General features: G+C 44.3%; 1 protein-coding gene across 1 annotated transcript in view; it reads left to right on the forward strand.

Annotated features, from left to right (window-relative positions):
• Positions 1–18,433, forward strand: part of ATRNL1 (attractin like 1) — a 1,075,574-nt gene that overhangs the window by 1,033,180 nt on the left and 23,961 nt on the right. The gene's annotated exons all lie outside the window — the stretch shown is intronic.

The raw sequence follows: 18,433 nt of genomic DNA on the forward strand, positions 1-18,433 counted from the left end.
TGACTTGGAGTGACTGTGAAAATTCAGTGTGGCTGGCTGTTCAAGGTGGGGAACCCCAATCTACTTGCAGCTTCAGCTTCTAAGGGGGCGTGCTACACCTCTCTTGCCTAACCTGAACCATTAAGGTTGCATTCAGCACTTTAGTTCTTGCTGTGAATATAGGAGACAAAAATAAATGGTGCACTGTCCAAACAGTTATAATATAATAAAGTAAAACAACAGTGAACAGGTATTATCAATAAACTTCCAAACAACCTTCTATAAGTCCACTATATAAATCTAAGAAACTCCATTTCAAGTGAAAAAATGTTAAAAGAATAATCAGGATGACCATCCATATAAAGATAGCTGTGTGCTAGAAAATCCATCACCCAACACCTCTGGGTGCAGTGCCTGCTCACCTTAAGGCCCCTTTCACAAGGGGCGGATCCCCTCAGCGGACTCCGCTAGCTTAGCGAGGATCGCTCTGTTGATCCCCGCTGAGCAGGCGGATGACAGGTCTGTCTCTGCTCACTGTGCAGAGACAGACCTGTCAGAGTCCCGCTCTCCTCTATAGGGAGATCGAATGAAAGCAGACAGCATGTACGTTTTCATCCGAACCCATCCGATTAGACCCGCTTGACAGATGGAGGACGTATCGCCATCCGTCTGTTTTAAGCGGATTTTGTCGGAATTGGATGACAGACATGTGTCAGCGGACACATCTCCGCTGACACCTCTCCATAGAGGAGAATAGGTTGCCAGATGAGGCCCGCTTGAAAGGGGGCTTAAAGCAGAGTCCCAGCCGTTTTGTGTTTATTAAAAGTCAGCAGCTTCAAAAAGTGTAGCTGCTGACCTTTTAATAAACACACTCACCTGTCCCACGATCCAGCGGGAGCCTCGGTTTTCTCCCTCTTCTCCCTGCGGTGTCGGCGTCACAAGTGTGGGCACCCGGCTGTGACAGCTTGAGGCTTCACAACTGTGTGCGCACATCTTAGTGGCCGGGAAATCTTCTGTAACCTGTGATGTGTCACAGAAGAATGCAGGGGGAGAGGAGCTTGTGTCGCCTAGGAGCGGATACCTGTCAAACTAGGTACCCGCTCCCCCCCCCCCAAAAAAAAATGACATGCTAAATGTGGCATGTCAGGGGTTCAGGAGCATGTAAAACGGAAGTTCCTCTTTTGGGTTGAACTCCGCTTTAAACTCAGACCCCATTACAGGTCTTGCTGCGCCTTATTTGATCTTATGTTTGCCTAGTATGTATCCAGTTAGATAATCTCCTCTTGTGATCTCCCTTTACACTGGACAAGCTCAATTAAGAACGATTGCTCAGGGTAAATAAAGAAATATAGCTCATAGCATTTTTTAATCTTCTCAGTAGAGTCTTTTTAATTAGTTAAAACCTTTTACAGAAACTCTTCTTGTTCTCAGCACATGAGTACATAAAATTCCACAGCGGTAAAAAACCTCCTCATTGTGGCTTTTTGGTTTCAAGAAAGCAGAAGTAACGTCACTGGCTATGCCCGATGCGTTTCGTCACTTGTCACGTGCAGCCCTTGAAGTCCAGCAGTCAGCAGTGGGAGTAGGAGCAGTATCTTGTACTGTAATGGAAGTGACGATTAAAAGTCTATTGTATATATCAAGTAGCAGTTAATCACATTCAACCGGCCTTGTTTTGTAATATTGAAGATCTTTTGTAGCTTTTAAAAGCCACTTCTTCAGTTCTACCTGAAGTGGCTTGGGCAACATCTTCAACATTACAGAACAAGTCAAGTTGAATGTGTCTAACTACTGCTAGATAAATCATGACAACCTAGATTAGAGGTCTCCAAACTACAACCTGCAGGCCACATCTGGCCCACTGCAAGATTTTATTTGGCCCATAGCTAGGGTCAGTAACCCTCCCCCCACCCTAATATAACTGAGGACTCTGATGTAAAGGGGGACTATAATAGCCACCCTTGTAGAAAGGGGTACGCCGATAGGGATTATGATGCAAGGAAGACTCTAAGGCACACAGGCCGTCTGATCAGTTCCTCCTGTCCATTTTTCAGGCAGACCCGATTGGACCCTCTATTCTCCTCTTTGGGCAATCAGATGTAAACAGACTTGTGTTCCTTTACACCCAACTACCTCCAATCCAATCGGAAGGGGGATCCATTCCCTTCTGTCTGGTCACATAGGAGGGCAGTTGGGTGTAAACAAACAGTCAGTCGGTTTGCATCCGACTGCCCATAGAGGAGAGGGGGCTGCATAAGCAGAGTGGACACAGACCCGTCATCCAGCTCTGCTGAGCTCAGCAGGGATCAGTGGACAGATCCCCTGCTGAGCTATACCGAATCTGACCCATGTGAAAGGGGCCTTATGGAAACCCTGATGTAATGGAGGACTCTGATGGGGACCCTTATGTAAAAAAGGGGTTCTGATGGTAATTTTTGTGGCCCACAAATATTTGTAAAATATACAGTGTGGCTCTGGTACGGAAAAGATTGGAGACCCATGACCCAGATAAATGTAGAACGTCCTCAGTCTCCATCCAAACACCTAGATAAATGGTAACCTTCACAGTCTACTGTAGACTGTCCTCAGCCTCCATCCACAGTTAGCATTATACATTTAAAGAACTATAGTCAAAACTTTTTTTTTCTTCATTTTGGATAGCGTAAGGAAGGGTTATAATCCCTATGAGATTTTTTTTTTCTCCATTTATGTCCTATTCTGGAGATTTCCCTTCACTTCCTGTCCTGTAGTCTAAGTAAATTAAGGGAATTCCTTGAGGACCCCTAGATCCCCTGAACCTAGTATACCCTTTGGAAGATTTCCCAATCTAATACTTTTCTGGGGATAACCCAAAATATGGAATTTCCCTTTACCATTATCATTGAAAATGAAAGTAAACAGGACAAATAGAGAGGGTGAATCTCCCTAACACGAGCACAGACAGCAATAAAACCCTGACAGGGGTTCCAATCCCTCCTCGCTTTAGTTATACATTTAACTTTCACTGTTGTTGCAAGGGAGTCTGGCATATTTTATCCACTTTGGCAGTTGTAAATGTGAGCTCCTGGTTCCGGTTGAAGGTTTCCATATTAATAACTGATTCAATAGAATAGTACCTCTTGATGTTTAATAAAGTTATGATCAAGCAGATGAGCAGGTTTTTCTTTTATTGGACATTTTATCTTGCTTACTTGTAGCATGTCCAAAGTCTTTCACCATTCTCTCATGTAAGTCTGCAGGACTTACACTGCAAGACAATCTTTTGCAGTGTTACATACAATACTTTTTTGTGTGTTTATAACTGTCTTGAATTTTCTGGGTCAGCCCCACATCTTGGACTTCAGACCTAATGATGCTTTGTCCTTCACGATTTCCTGTAATTACAGGGTCATCCTTATTTGAGTTACTCTGTAAGTAAGGCACCCAGGGCAGTCATGGGGGCTGCAAGTGGGTGTCCCCTGCATAATTATAGGTGGGATGTGGGTGGACCATTTTCGGCTGAAATATTGCCAAGTATGTGTGGGACTCTTTGGTGATATCAGGGGTCACAGCTAAGGCCCCCTAATACCTTGTAAGTTGGCAGTCACTGGTTCATGCCATCACAACCTGGTATAAATTCTTACTGATGTAATTGGTTAGGAGATTTTTGCTCACTTCTTGTTACTGCATAGCGGAAAGTCAATAGAACTGTCCCCATAGGTTCTCACCATTGACCTCACCATTCAAAACAAAATGTGTAATACAGCATCATGGCTCAAGCTTATTTGCATTGTTTTCAAGCATTCCTCAATCCATGGTGACATTTTTCGATTCAGTTATTTTGCATTTCTTCTTTAAGAAATTCTGATGTTAACGTTTCTTCTAATTTTTTTTTCTTGTTCAATATTAATAAAGAATTCAGTGCGGTATATTCATACAACAAACGTGCACATCAGTAAGAGAGTGACATGTTGAATGTGGAAAAGAAGTTTGCAATAATATACATTTCAGGATGATATACACTCAACTCAGCAACCATAATAAAACCTGTTCTGAATGAGAGCCTGATATATGGTCATATGGTGTTCGGCAGGGTAGGAGGTATGTCATATAATGTGAGAAATTCTGCAAGAAAAAAAAATAGACGAGAAATGTATAGAAAGGGAAAGGGAGAGGAGAGGGTTGTATAGAGAGTCCCTGGGGTCTCCTAGCATAGAACGCAATTGGGTGCCAACGGTTCCAAATACAATCACTGTAGTGAACAAGGCTCAAGTAATGGCTTATCAGAGTTAAGTAGGAGGAAATGGGTAATCCATGGTTGCTAGATTTTTGTGTATTTTGTCCTGTAGCTTGGCATCATTCTTAGCATGTATCATCACCTGGGTGACCCTGTATTTAGTTTCAAGCATTGTGGGATTTTTGCAGGCCTTGGCAAAGGTTTGGCAGCCATGGTGACCTGCAACAAAAGCTTGACCTGAGACAAAACAAATTCTGGTGGTTGTTTATTAAGAAGAGCTTCCAGGGGGTCAGGTGACAATGTGGTCTGAAAAAGAGTTGACAACATAACAAAAATGTCTTAGCAAAATTTGGTGACTACTGTGCACGTCCACCAGGATGTGCTTATGTGTTCCCAGGTCTCCACAGCCATGGAAGCATGTGCAGGCATAATCTGGTACATACTTAGCAATGCGCTCTGTGACTAGATACCAGCGGGACAATACTTTATAGTTTGCTTCTTGTGTCAGATGGTTTTGAGAGGAGAACCTAGTTGCTGACCATATCTCCGTCCAATCATCCATCTCTATGAAAATACTGAGGTCTGTTGCCCAATGGGTCATCGTTACCTGTAGAGCGTTGAAGGGTTAGTCAGTAAATACTGATATATTTTAGAGATTAGGCACAGAGCATGGAGGTCCACATGATCAAATACAGCAATTTTGTCCAATGTGGCAACTATTGGAATCTCTGCGTCAGAGATATGCTTGATTTGAAGAGGATAAAATATTTTCGAATTGGGAAGCTTGTGCTGGTCTTGTAACATTTGAAAAGTCTTCAGGGACCCAGAAAAGGGTCAAGTGATGTAGCCTAGTTAGATTCAAATGTGTCGATACCTGGAATGATATCAGGAATATGTAAGCTGGGTAGAACGAGAAAGTTTTAGGAAAAGAAAGCAGTAGTGCATGGGATGACATTAGTCCAGATGTGTGCCGAAATTTGTCCCAGAGCCCAATAGAGTGCAGCGAGATTGCATTGGTTATATATTTGCGATCAGAGGGCTTGAGCCATAGGATATTATTGAGATTAAAAAAAAAATATTCGGCCGACGACCGATCGGCCGATTGTAGGCTTGTTAGTATGATGCTTCCGACAGCCGACAGCGCATTTTCGGCCGAACAGAATCTGTCGTGCAGGCATTAAAATTTTCGTTGGCCAACACCAGAACGGCCGATTGTTCGCCAGTCAGTACAGATTTCGGCCGACAGACAGCCGATTAGCAAGACTGGGCATGCTCAGAAAAGAAAAAAGACAAGGAAAGTTAACCACCACATGACATCACTTCTGCAGTCGGCTGTTGTTGGCCGACAAAATTCGTGTGCAGTCTTTTGCAGTTTTCAACAGACACGACAGCCCTGGACAAAAGAGGGCCGATCGTTCGGCCGACGATCGGTACGTGTGTACGGGGCTTAAGAGGGTCACACTTTGTCACCAGGTTTACCAAAAGTGGGATGTCTTGGGCTGAATATTGTTTAACTGTAGCTAAGCTGCTTAATAATATTTAGCAAAATTAGGTAGTTCTAAACGTCAATCAGCTTTAGAGTGCATTAATGTGGATTTAGGGTGTCTTGGTTTATAGGGGCCCCATATAGATGCTGCAAAATTCGCAGGAAAGTACTTATGTTCTGATTTTTGCCAAAAGTAGAGGAAGCAAAAAAAATTTAAATCTCAAATTTGTTCATCCCTACTGAAGAGCTTATCAGCCATCTCATAGCAGCTCCGTTAGGGAGATCCCTGCTGTTCACAAGTATCAAGACCTATTACTATCCTTGCCCTAAGTTCCAAGGTATGTACACCTGCTGTGCTGCTCATTATGAGGAGTTCCCACCATCCCTGCCCTGTGTTTTAGTCTGCATACCTGCTGTGCCCATTTTGAGATGTTCTGGCCATCCCCATGCGGAGATCTTAGGTCTGCACACTAGCTGTGCCCATTATGAGAAGTTGCCACCATCACTGAGTTGATCTTCCCAGGTCTGCCCATTATGTGTATGAGGGGTCCCCAGGTCTGCACACCTGCTGTGCCCATTATAAAGGGTTACTATAATCCCCGCTCTGAGGTTCTGCACCCCCTAATACAGGTTCTCTTTGAGTTGAGTATACATATAAGTAGCACTCCCCCCCTCTGGCAGCTCAGTCCCCCTCGCGGAGCCTTGTGAATCCTCATCCCCGGAGAGGCCAGCGACAGAATGCTTGAAAGAATTGTCTGTTTCTTTCTTTATAAGTCACATAAAAGCTACCTGTTCTGGAAATGAGGCCGGGAAGACAAATGTGCACTTTATTTTTTATGCCCTCTGAAAGTGTGTAAAAGACATTGTCAGCGCTCCAGATGTCGGCAATAAAGCGGGAGAGGCGCGGGAGGAATGGCAATGTAGAAAGAAGAACCCGGGCGAAGAGCTGCAAGGGTGAAGAAGCCATCGATTGCTGTAATTCTCAGCTGTGCACAGCAGGAATCACTCCAGGCGCCCCCAGAACCGGCTCCCACCATAGACGCAGGTCTGATAACGACAGCCGCATCGCCGCTAACCATGGTGGAGGATCAATGACAAAGCCACACACCTTTATACGGCAGATATAAAATTCTAAGTGCCGCAACCGGCAATTTATTAGCCGCTTGCCTGGAATCTGCACACATCACTGCAGCTTGCCGGGTACAACATTCCTAATTACAAACAAAAGGGACATTTCTTAAAGTAACCTGTAAATTCAGTATGCCATCTTTGAAAAAAAAAAAATTAACTTTTTACAGTAGAACTCCAGGTTAAGCAGGTATATATATATATATACAATAGTCTCCTATGTATTCTCTCTTGAATCCTGGTGTGATTTGTGTATTTCTTCCAGATCTGTGCATGAGCCTTTTCCTGTACTAAAGACCACTTAGTGCTGCTCTCTCTACTTTTACAGGGTGATTGGTCTTGTCTCCGCCCCCTCCTGTAGTTTTCTGCAGGTAGCCTCTATGGGTGGAGCTGGGATGCCGATGCATGGGACCAGCGGTACTAATTGTCGCCGACCACCTGCGATCGCTACCCGCTGAGAAAGAAGAACAGTTAGCTGTTGTAAACACAGCTGACCATTGTTCTCTCTGAAAAGATCACAGATCGCCTGTGATCCTTCTATATAGAATCACAGGTCTCCATGATCATTTCACAAGCCCAACCCTAACACAGTTAGTAAACACTCCCCTAGGCTCACACTTAACCCTTTGATCACCCCTAGGTTAACCCCTTCCCTGCCAGTGTCATTATTACAATAACAGTGCATATTTTTTGGACGGATTACTGTAGTAATGTCACTGGTCCCCCCAAAAGTGTCAAAAATGTCAGTTATGGGTCCGATCTGCCCACCGCAATGTCTCAGTCCCGCTAAAAACCGCAGATCGCCACCATTACTAGTAAAAAAAAAAAAAAATTAAATAAATAAATAGGACATTAATCTTTCCCCTAGTTTGTAGACGCGATAAATTTTGCGCAAACCAATCAAATTACGCTTATTGCGATTTTTTTTTTTTACCAAAAATATGTAGTAGAATACAAATTGAATCAAGGGGGGAATCCTGCGCTTAATGACAGATGAAAAGTTCAAATGACAAAATGATCATAAACAATGACACAAAACAAGCTAGCAGCTAGAACACTGGACTTCTAGAAATCCCACTCAAATATGTATCAAATAGTGCAGCGATAGAATACAAATTGGCCTAAAAGGATGAAAATGTTTGATTTTTTTAATTTTTTGGGGGGAATGTTATATGGCAGAATGTGAAAAATATTGTTTTTTTTTTTTTTTTCAGAAATGTCACTTTTATTGTTTATAGAGCAAAAAATAAAAATTGCAAAGGTGATCAAATGCCACCAAAAAAAAAAGCTCTATTTGTGGGAAGAAAAGGACATCAATTTTTTTTTAGGTACAGCGTCGCACGACCGCGCAATTGTCCATTAAAATAACGCAGTCCCGAATTGCAAAAAATGGCCTGGTCATTAAGGGGGCAAATCCTGCCAGAAGTGGTTAAGGCACAAAGTTGATTTATAGAATTTTTTTGTTGTTGCGGAATATACAGTATATACACATATTTTTTTTTTTTACAAACATTTTTTTTCTCCCCCATGCCATAAACTGATCCTTCTTTTCTCAGTTTTTTCACATGCACCTGATTGGTGGACTGAGGGGAGGAAAAGTGGTTGTGAGCAAGAAGAAATCATAGAGCATTTTCGGTTTATATGTGGAAGGTGGTGCTAATGTTGGATGTTGGGACTGAAAAAAGGCAGTCAGCGTATTTTATTTTTATTTTTTTAATGTGAGTGACAAGCCAGCATTTTGACCAAGTTACAGTAAGTCAGATTGAGCCCGCCTCACTTCCTGCCTGGAGGACATCCAGCATCATCTACCCTTTTCTTCCCTTTGTGCCTGTTCATTTCAGTCATTGGATTTCAGTTCTTTCAGTCTTGGAGGCTCAGCATCACCTGTTGCCATTGCCTAGGGCAGTCTCCATGCAAATGAATTCTACGTAGAAACGCCCACTTTTTCAGACTGATATCCATCTAGCATTTTGATACTCCTCCCAAGAGCCAGCCCACTGCTTGCATCAGAATGGAGGGCTCTTGAGAGGAGTATTGAAGCAGGGTGCTTTGATATTTTCAGAAAGCTATATACAGCACCCTGTTATTCCCTCCCACCAGTCATGATCTACCTGCATTGCACAGAGAGAGACCAGTGATGACATCACTGGGTCTCAAAAAAGTTTTGGAATGAAAACTAAAGTTTAAATTTAAAAATGATCAAAAGGGGGGGGGGGTGAGCAACCAGAGAAGGCAACTTAAAAGCACATTAAAACTTCAGCTGTAATTCAAATAACTGCTAAACTTCAGTGCAGCCTTTCAGTGCCCATCAGTGCAGCCTTTCAGTGCCCATCAGTGCAGCCTTTCAGTGCCCATCAGTGCAGCCTTATAGTGCCCATCAGTGCAGCCTTTCAGTGCCCATCAGTGCAGCCTTTCAGTGCCCATCAGTGCAGCAGAAAAAGGACCTATTTGCAAAATTTTATATCAAACTGAAAGAATTTCAGCCTTTTTTCATTTGTTTAACAAAAAATAAAAAAGCTAGTGGTGATTAAATATTGCCAAAAGAAAGCTCTATTTGTGTGAAAAAAATGATTAAAATGTAATTTTGGGTATAGGGTTTTATAGCCGCATAATTGTCACTGAAAGTGTGACAGCGATGAAAGCTGAAAATTGGCCTGGGCAGGAAGGAGATGAAAATGAAAGTGCCTAGTAGACAAGGGGTTAAAGGAGGACTTCACCTTTAAAAAAAATTAATAAATAAATGCACATGTTTTTGCAGGTAAAAAAAAAATGTGCATTTACGATTTCTTTACTTAGGAGCCTGTAAAGCATTGCACCCACAATCACCAGATATGTGCAATACCAGGCTCCTGCAGACTGTCAGTGTAGCTGTCTGCCCATACCTCCGATACAGGTAGGCAGTTACTTCAGTCCAGGAAGCAGTGGTGACCCATCCCCTTATCAACGCATCCGGCCCCCTAATCTACATGCAGGGAGCTAGATGCATGGATTCCAATAGGGGATTTTTTTTTTTTGAAGCACGTGATTAGAGCCAGAGGCTCTAATAGGCTTCAAAAAAGGTGGGCTCGGGGCGCAGAGCACTGTGCCCTGAGCCCACCCAGTTGTATGGCAATAGCGAATAAATATTCCCAGCCAATAAGAAAGAGGGTTGTGAGACCCCGTTCCTGATTGGCCAAAAGGAGAAGGGATCTTACTGGCTAGCGGCCAGAAGAGGCAGAAGACACATGGCTGGAGGAGAAGCACAGTGACTCAGCCATCCAGCAGCTCCCAGAAGCACCCCCGACAGGAGGAAGAAGGAGGTAAGGAGGCAGAGAGAATGTGTTGCCTGCCGACTGACTGACCGGGGGGGGGGGCACTGCGCCCTGAGCCCACCCAGTTGTATGGCAATAGCGAATAAATATTCGCTATTGTCACACTGACTCTCCTCCCAGCCAATCAGAAAGAGGGTTGTGAGACCCCGTTCCCGATTGGCCAAAAGGAGAAGCGACCTTACTGGCCAGTGGCCAGAAGAGGCAGAAGACACATGGCTGGAGGAGAAGCACAGCGGCTCCCAGAAGCATCCCCGGCTCCGGCAGGAGGAAGGAGGAGGTAAGAGGCAGAGAGAATGTGTTGCCTGCCGACTGACTGACCGGGGGGGGGGTGCATCGGTCCCCCCCACCCCCCCTGAATTACTGAGCACCAGCTGTCACTGCCAGGAAGAATCAATAATAGTTTCCACATTATAGTTCATTGAGAAATACAAACTGTCAGCTGCAAAGGATGTTGGTACTTGTAGTCTATTCATTCACAGAACTCAGTGAATGAATGATGCGGCTGTGTGGGAGCAGAGCTGCGCTCTTTTCAAATTGTGACAGCGGGTGCGGGGAGAAGATCCCTGGATTTCTGTCACGGGGGGAGAGGCTGCAGGACTGGGAACATTTTACCCTAAAAACGGGTGGAACATATAACATGTTCCCGAAGCTGAACTTATCCTTTAAGATAATCCTGCAGCTTATTTATAGATTTCCCCTCGCAGCTGAGCGCTCGGTTTTGCTCTCTACCTGCACCAAAACTGAGGCTGGAGAAAAAGTTGTCGTCATACTTTGAAAGCAGAGCAGCGTGGCGGTAATTGAAGGTGGATGTCTCGGTTCATGACTTCTACGGGTTTGTTCTCTAAACTTTGCTTTTGTTTGGAAGCTTTATTAAATGACAAAGAAAATAACAGTGTTAGTAGACGAGGTACTAACAGCTTTCCAGCCGGTGCATACTGGTAATTAGACTTCAATTAACCTTTACTGACTAGTAGTTCAGCGCTTATTTTCTGAAAGTTTCTATAGCAACTGAACCAATAAAACACCATCATCCGACGTGCCAGGAACTATTGTTATTGTGACATTTTCTGCCTGATTGAGAGGGGCGTGACAGGAAAAAGAAATGTTTTTTCCAGGTGTAATACATATTTCATTGTACCGGGGTGCCTTCTGCAGCAGTCCCCACTTGGGTTTAGTGGGAAGAAGTTTCTTTTTTAAAAGAAAAGGATCTTTGGATACAATATTGATTATGGTAGCCAATCGGCTTCTAATTCCATGTTGTTCAAATAAGCTTTGACAACAAAACCTGGAAGCTGATTGGTTTCTATGCAGAGCTGCACAAGATTTTGCACGCTCCAGTTTTAGTAAGGTTGGGTTCACACTGGTGCGAACACAGACATCGCATGTGATTCGAGCCGCATTGCTGTGCAGATCACATGCGATGTCTGTGCAATGCAAATTCAGCCATACAGTTTGTGGCTGGGTTCACACTGGTGCTAACACAGACATCGCATGTGATTTGCACTGTATTGCTGTTCAGATCCCATCCGATGACGGTGCAATGCAAATACAGTTTGTATGGCTGAATTTGCATCGCATTCGGACCAAAATGGTACAGGACCCTTTTTTTGGTCCGCCCTGGAATCAGATTACATGGGTGTTCACACCTATACGATACCATTCCTGTACCATTTCACAGTTCGCACTGCGATCCGATTTGGGGGTGTCATTAACTTTATATTGACAAAATTCCCAGCTCCACTCAACTACTTTTGTCATTACAAAGCCAATAAGTAGGGTCCAAATTCTGTGCTATAGAAAATAAATACTTGCTATGCCTAGTTGGGGGAAACATACCCAAATATGACATTGTGGGAGGGCAGAGACACAAACTACTGCAGGGAAATGTCATCATTGTGGGAGGGGCGGAGACACAAACCACTGCAGGAAATCTCACCATTGTGGGAGGGGCAGAGACACAAACTACTGCGGGAAATCTCACCATTGTGGGAGGGGCAGAGACACAAACTACTGCAGGAAATCTCATCATTGTGGGAGGGGCAGAGACACAAACTACTGCAGGAAATCTCACCATTGTGGGAGGGGCAGAGACACAAACTACTGCAGGGAAATCTCACCATTGTGGGAGGGGCGGAGACACAAACTACTGCAGAAAATCTCACCATTGTGGGAGGGGCAGAGACACAACCTACTGCAGGAAATCTCACCATTGTGAGACGGGCAGAGACACAAACTAATGCAGGAAATCTCACCATTGTGGGAGGGGCAGAGACACAAACTACTGCAGGAAATCTCACCATTGTGGGAGGGGCAGAGACACAAACTACTGCAGGGAAATCTCCCCATTGTGGGAGGGGCAGAGACACAAACTACTGCAGGAAATCTCACCATTGTGGGAGGGGCAGAGACACAATCTACTGCAGGAAATCTCACCATTGTGGGAGGGGCAGAGACACAAACTACTGCAGGGAAATCTCCCCATTGTGGGAGGGGCAGAGACACAAACTACTGCAGGAAATCTCACCATTGTGGGAGGGGCAGAGACACAAACTACTGCAGGAAATCTCACCATTGTGGGAGGGGCAGAGACACAAACTACTGCAGGAAATCTCACCATTGTGGGAGGGGCGGAGACACAAACTACTGCAGGAAATCTCCCCATTGTGGGAGGGGCGGAGACACAAACTACTTTTGGAGACTTTAAAAAATAAAAGCCAGAGGACAATCTAAACCCACCTTATGAAGATATCATATAATTCTTTTACGTATGTACCCTTCCTCTTTGTTCTTTACTCCTTTCTCATGTATATTTTCTATTATTACTCTCACAGTACATCAGCTTGTATATGCTGTGAGGGAGGGGCATGACAACGCTGTAGGACAGGAAAAAAAACAAAAACTCTCCCATTGTAAGTTTCCTCCTAAATCATATGGAGGAAAAATGTGTACTTTGTGTTATACACTGTTAAGCCAACCAAATATTCAAGCCTAGCATCCCTTTAATGACCTCTTATCAACCTTTTGCACACAACGACGAAACCATTAGCGGCGGCATAAAAATATACAGCGCCCCCTGCGGAATCCAGCCATTGCGCGGCCATCCTGCAGAGTTTTCTAGTTGACTACAGACGTACTGTACTGCATTCATAGCAGAAACAAAAGACACCTCCACCCGGAGCCGTCCCGCTGTCATGTGCCTTGTTTTATGATTTTACTTATTAATTGTTCCGTGTAATGCTAAAAGCACACACCAGTAATTTTATGATTAGGCTGTCGGCGTTCGAGCGGCTGTTCAAAAATGTTTTGGTTTCCATTAGCTGAAACAAAAGGAGCTGGAAAAAAGAAAAGCACAGAGATGTCGCCCGCCACGAGACTGCAAAATATTTGTCAACAATCCCAAGGTTTTATTGCTTTTTATTCTGTATAAAACGCATAAAATTTCCTGTGCCGATGCGGTCGTATAAATTTCTATAAACTTCACTTTATTTTGTTGGAATTCTGCATAAAATTTCTATTGTGTGACAGCAGATTCTTCATATATAGCGTTCTCTGCTAACTAGCGGGAGCCCAGAGCAGTCTGTTTATTAGCCGTAGCATTCGTTTAGAGGTTTTAGTCAAAGGGTATGCAATCCCTAACAATAAACTCCTCTTATTTGGGTGGTTAAACATTTATTGAAAGGGTTTTGTTATATCAGTTCAATAAGTACAAAAATACTGAACACCTACCCCCTATGTTTTGGGGAAGGCGGTCTGTCCTAGGGTGACAACACTGCTTCTCCATACATACAGTGCAGGGATTGAGCGTTGTCACCTTAGGACAGGAAGTGTATTACTGGCAGGATCACCAGAAAAATTTAAACAAATGCAGTCACCATGTCCAAGTGCTGGTAAGCTGAAATAAATTACATTGTTGTTCTCCGGTTTATATACATGTAGCACCATACAGGTAAGTGCTAGATAAAGTATAGTGGGCCTTGGCTGCCTAACAGTAGGGCCATGATTTCAGCTGGCTGTCATGTCTCCCAGGTGTGTCTGCTGAGAGGGGAGTCTCCCCACTGGCTCCATGAGAGGATTCTCATTGGACAGTGGCGGAAACCCAATCAGAGACACACTCAGGCCTGTATCTACCCCAGAAGGCAGATTCTGGCGCAGAGGATTCTGGGAGTAGGCATAAGTTCTGAAGGAACTTATGATGCAGCGTCTTTGGCGGGAAGCAGAGTCCCAGGAGGGAGGGTACAGCTGTCTCTCCTCCTGTCAGAGGAAGCGGGTGTCCCGGGTGGCGGCCTGGGAATCCAAAGAGTGTGGAGCTGAGCTGCAGAGGGGAGCCGGTGTGCTGAGAACCTGCAGAGAGAGAGAGGGGTCCAGTCCCAGGAATGCCTACAAAAGGTCGTGAGTACTGTGGATTGCCCCTGGGGGTCTGCCTAGAGTCAGAGGGGACCACTCCGGAGAAGGTTCTAGGGATCCAGGAGTCAGCTAACTGTTAAAGGGGGTGCCTGGTCACAGGACCCTGAAGTATTAGAGGGGGTACCTAGTCAGAGGACCCTGAAGTATTAGAGGGGGTACCTAGTCAGAGGACCCTGAAGTATTAGAGGGGGTACCTAGTCAGAGGACCCTGAAGTATTAGAGGGGGTACCTAGTCAGAGGACCCTGAAGTATTAGAGGGGTTACCTGCAGTTTGGGCCCTGAAGAGTCAGTGTACAGTGTGAAGTACACAAAGTTGAGAGTTGCAGCAGCACAAGTAGTGACAAGGAGCTACCTCAGCCAGTGAAGGGTAAGAGGGAGCTGTTCAGTGACTTTTAAGCTACACTAAGTATCAGGAGTCAAGAGTTCTACAGTCCTGGAGCTTCAGAGCTAACAATCCAAGTAAAGGTCGAGGTTCCAGCGCTAATTCAGTCAAGCAGCATTTGAAGTGTCAGGAAGCGCTGGTCAGCATTCAGCTGGCACCAAGACAGCGTTAGTGAGCATTTTTTGTACAAAGTCCCAGTTAAGCCTAGAAGAGCATCCCGCATATTCCCTTCTCCCATCCCCTAAATACAATTAAACAAACCAAAGATGCCGGAATGGTCATTGTCTCAGTTCTCACACCTGGGTTCACAACTTAAATGTGTTGGTACTGGTACTGATGGCAGACCCACCTCAGGCCCCAGGCCTGGAAATCTTGCTACATACACTTTAAAGTAATTGTAAGTGCCAGTTCACACATATGCAATGCGGGAACCCTGCAAATCCACTGCAGGTTCCCGCATCGCATTCAACTCACAGGCAGTTCACACTGCCATATGCAAATTGCTGGGGGTGTCAATATAAAGTTAACAACACCCCCAGATCAGTTTGCATATCGCAGTGCGAACTGTCAGTTCTCAGTTCGGACATGAATTGAATCGCATAGGTGTGAACACCCATGCAATCCGATTCTGGTGCGGACCCAGAAAAGGGTCCTGTGCGAGTTGTGTCTGAATGTGATTCGCATTCAGCCATACAATCTGTATAGCTGAATTTGCATCGCACGGGCATTGCATGTGATTTGCAGAGCAGTGCGCTCCGAATCACATGCGATGTCTGTCATCGCATATATGTGAACCGGCTCTGAAGCCATATTTTTTTTTTAAACAACAAATACACCATACTTACCTGCTCTTTGCAATAGCTTTGCTCAGAACAACCCTGATCCTCCTCTTCTGTGGTCTCCTGATGGCACTTCTGGCTCCTTCCCCTTGCCAAGTCCAACCATAGAAACCGCTTGCTAGGGGGACACTTGCGCAGGCTTGCTCCTGAGCTGGCTCTGTGTGTGTCCATAGACACAAAGAGAGCTGCTCGGACCCACCCCCTGCTCCTTCCTTAGTGGCTGTGGTTAACAGCAGTGAGGGCCAATGGCTTCCGCTGCTCTCTTTTAGCCTATGAGGAGAGGCGCTGCTCTCATGCACATTGCTGGATTGAGATTAGGCTCAGGTAAGTATAGGAGGGGGCTAGACAAAGGTGGTTTTTGTTTTACTTTAATAAGATCAGCCACATAACAGAAAAATGCCTCTGTTTTCTTCCAGTTTAATATAAACTGAATAATTTAACATAAAAGTTTAAGGCTCCATTCACACCAAATCGAGCGTTCTTTTGGTGGTTTTGATCACCTGTGCGATCTTTATTTTTTGCGCTATAAAGAAAAAAAAAGCTTAAATTCTAAAAAAAGAAAAAAAAAAAAAAACATTTTTTACTTACTGCTATGTAACATTCCCAATTAAAAAAAAAAAAATTAAATGTTTTTATCATTTTAGACTAATTTGTATTCCGGCAGCCGGAGGCACACCTGTGCAATAATCATGCTGTCTAATCAGCATCTTGATATGCCACACCTGTGAGGTGGATGGATTATCTCGGCAAAGGAGAAGTCCTCACTAACACAGATTTGGACGGATTTGTGAACAATATTGGAGAGAAATAGGCCTTTTCTGTACATAGAAAAAGCCTTAGATCTTTGAGTTCAGCTCATGAAAAATGGGGGGAAAAACAAGTGTGTTGTCTTTATAACTTTGTTCAGTGTATTTTTGGTAAAAAAATCCCAATAAGTGTATATTGATTGGCGGCGAACATCGATTTTTAGTGGGACTTTGACATTGCGGTGGACAGATTGGACACCTAACTGACTTTTTTGACACTTTTGGGGGTACCAGTAACATTACTATAGTAATCAGTGCTAAAAATATGCACTGTTACTGTACTAATGACACTGGCAGGGAAGGGGCTAACACCAGGGGCGATTAAAGGGTTAAAGGTGTCCCTAGATCAGTGATGGTGAACCTTGGCACCCCAGATGTTTTGGAACTACATTTCTTATAATAATCAACTATACTTCAGAGTGCATGAGCATTATGGGAAATGTAGTTCTAAAACATCTGGGGTGCCAAGGTTCACCATCATTGCCCTAGAGTGTGCTTTCTAACTGTGTGGGGGATGGGCTTGCTGCTTGAACACATAGATCTGTGTTCCTAAATAAGAAGAACACAGGATCCCCGTGTTCATAACTGAGAGAACAGTGGTCTGCTGTATTTACAACGGCAGACCGTCGTTCTGTCTCCATGGGGAGCGATCGTGGGTGCCCGGCGGCAATCGCGGCCACTGGACCCGCTGATCAGCTTCTCCTATGGCAAAGGGGGGGGGGGGCCCGCACCTGCTGACGTGCTGACGGTCCCGCGAAGCAACGTACAGGTACATCGTTTTGCGGGACAGAGCCGACCTGCCGCAGGTAGCTGGTTGGCAAGCAGTTAAATAAGAAAGCCTTGGAGGTTGCAAGGGTCCCCCTTCCTCAGGGCTCAAAATATTCTGAGAACTGAGATCTGGACTGGGTTGCAAGTTTGAAGTAATAAATAATTGATTTTATTGCTTGTGGATTGTCTGTTCCAGTGCAAATTCGGCTGCCAGACTCATATCATGAGTTTATTTGGGCAATGACATCGCCCAGAATCCCTGGCTAGTCTGTTTACAAGCAGCAGCTGGCTGGGGATCTGTAATTCTGCAGTGGTAGTGCTTTATGGCAGCTCCCTACTGTCTTCTACTTGTAAATAAACCGGCAGATGCTGCGTGACCATATTTGGCCAATGGTGTCGTCCAGAATTCCCAACTGGTTTGTTTAGGAAGAGTGGCCAGTCAGGGATTTGTCATTGTGGTGGCATGCAGCAGGTCATCGTGGCGGCTGGTCATTGTGATGGATACTGGATCTACATTGCTGGCTGACAGGATTGGCTATTGATTTACATCAGGGGACATTCTTTTCCTTTTTTTTTTTTTTTCATGGTGTGCCTTCTACATTTCTAACTTTTTTTTTTTTTTTTTTTAAGTTCTTGCCTTTCCTGCAAACCCTCACATCTCTTTGTCAAGATGGGATCCTGTGGCAGTATAAGAGCCTGGTATAAATTTTAAGCAGGATCCTACACCAATTTTCTTTAAAGGACCGCACACATTTACAAAATAAAAAAAAATAAAAAAACGACATGGAGTTCCTCTTAACCACTTAAGCCCCGGTAGATTTTAGCCCCTTCCTGACCAGGGCCTATTTTGCGATTCGGCACTGCGTGACTTTAACGGACAATTGCGCGGTCGTGCGACGCTGTACCTAAACAAAATTGACGTCCTTTTTTTCCCACAAACAGAGCTTTCTTTTGGTGGTATTTGATCACCTGTGCGATTTTTTGATCATGCGCTGTAAACAAAAAAAGAGCGTAAATTTTGCAAAAATAACAATATTTTTCACATTTTTTATATAAAATTCCCCAAAAAAAATGTAAAAATCAAAATTTTTTAACATTTTTGGCCAATTTGTTT

Source organism: Pelophylax lessonae (assembly GCF_965119305.1).
Source record: "Pelophylax lessonae genome assembly, chromosome: 9".
Lineage (NCBI taxonomy): Eukaryota > Metazoa > Chordata > Amphibia > Anura > Ranidae > Pelophylax > Pelophylax lessonae.